Source organism: Echiichthys vipera (assembly GCF_963691815.1).
Source record: "Echiichthys vipera genome assembly, chromosome: 2".
NCBI lineage: Eukaryota > Metazoa > Chordata > Actinopteri > Perciformes > Trachinidae > Echiichthys > Echiichthys vipera.
The window spans coordinates 23,568,117-23,570,337 of record NC_139827.1 but is presented as its reverse complement, the minus strand read 5'-3'; positions in this window follow the sequence as shown (position 1 = coordinate 23,570,337).

The window sequence follows — 2,221 nt, the reverse complement described above, 5'->3', positions numbered from 1 at the left end:
TTACATGCTCTTCTTCCAAAACCCTAAATCCTTATCTTATCCAGCTTTATGCCCTGTTTAGAAAGTTTTAACCGATCTAAGTTAATTTGCAAAATGAAACAATCTTAAAATGAATAAACCACCAGTTCCCTGGCACAGGATTTTGGAAAAATAAAAATGTATATATCTGTTATTGCAAATGAATCCACTATCATGTTTTTTTATCCACCTCCTATGATGATAAATGAGGCAAATCAACATATTATGCATACAACCAAAATATACAATATAATGATAAATTATAGAAAACATACCATAGTAGCAGAAGTACTTAAGAGACATGTGTCCACAATCTGACTCAGTAATGTCAATTCCACACTGATATCTGACAAAGTCAAGCAGAACCCCTGACCATGCTTGATTGAACAAGCTGTATGTTTTATTGCTTGTTTTTGCCCTTTTCATTTGTATGAGGAAGAATGTGTTGCATTTCCTTTCACAATCAACATAGTCTGCCTTAAGCTTTCTAATGGATTCATATGGTGACATTCTCAATGTTGTACATGTTAGCCGTGTAAGTCAAACATCTCAGTTGACACGTGACATATCGAATACTCATATGGGTTTCAAGTTGACTGTATTCATCTGGAGGCCTCCCCAGAGGATGGCTGGGAAACAAAGATAATGTGTGAGGTGAAAGGGTGTAAGTCATAACGTAATGTGTCATATCTCGACACACAGACGTGTTACACACATTTTTTCATAGATTTTTCTATGAATGTTTATCACAAATAAACGTTTGTGAATCACAAATCACTTTTGGTAACAAAAAAAATATCCAGGGTTAGTGTTTTTATACTGTGCATCTACTGTGGCCTAAATTAAGCACACTCTTAATGGTGCCAATTTGACCAAATGTAAAAGGAAAAAATGGGGCTCAAGTGGCTTTTTCATTTTTTATGGAATTGAATTGTCAACTCTATCATCTACATATTACCATATTTTTATAAACTGACTTTACTGAAGTTAGAAACCATCTAATTAATGTTATCAACCGGTGCATTTTTATGTCACTCGATAAGATTTCCATGCTGATGGACATTTAATTATAAAAAGCATCCTTTATTCTCCAAGATGAAAAACTCAGTTAAGTGAGGTCTGCAGGAATGTTAATATTTAAACGATGAAAGCGATTCTTACTTAACTTCCTGTTTGTCTGTCAGTCATGTTGATTTTGTGTCATGTCTCACCCTACCACCTGGCAATGTTTATGTCAAACTTGACATTTATTTGCTGGTTTGAGTCTACTCACAGAGGCACCACTTGCCAGCAGGCAGGGCAGGCAACTGCTTGGGGCCCCAGGCCAGTAGTGGGCTCCAGAGGACTGACAAACTTTAAACTACAGCAGTGACAATGCGCAAAGTTTGAATTGACATCAAGAGACCTGGCCTCCCTAAAGGGGCCCCATCTGACTCCTGTTTCAACTTATTTTTAATTTTTTGTACTCAAGTTGCAAGTGACGTGTATGATGCACTTTAAACAAACCTTAACAAGACTCTAGAATCACCTCTGCTTAGATACTAGGACAGTCAAAATCTAAAACAGTGCATTTAAAATGTCTAACACTCATATTAACTGATTTCTATTGCAAATATGAACCCCAAAAAGGTCATAGGTCCCTTTATTTATTAATCCATTTTTTTCCATGTCACATTATGAGTTTTTACAATAATGAACTGCCGTTTCTTTTACTGGAAATGAAACAAAAGCAGAGCATAAGCCCACAATTATGGCACTTTTGCTTTGATTCTTCTAGGTAAATGCATTATAATGGGACTTTACTGTATGTTCACATGGGTTTTTAATTGCACCATAAAGCAAGTTTTGAATCATTGTGTTGCTCTCCCTTCTTTTAGAAATAGTACATTGTAGATCAAATATATGTGCAGTTTGGATATAAAGAGCTGGTATTCTAGTTATTTTTTATCCAAAGATAAGAGAAACATAGTGGACATTGTTCTCTGAAGTACAAGTGTATTTGTCTTATTTGTATTTCTTAACAGATGAAAGGATATCTCTCTTTCTATCTCTGTTTCACTCTCTGCATATGGGAAACTACTGTACATCCTCATTTTTAGATGCAAATGTTTCTAATTATGTGCTAGAAAGAAGAAGCTGACACGATCGTATTTGCACAGAGAGACAGAAGGTGAGACAGCAGTCCTGACTGTAGTGCACTGAC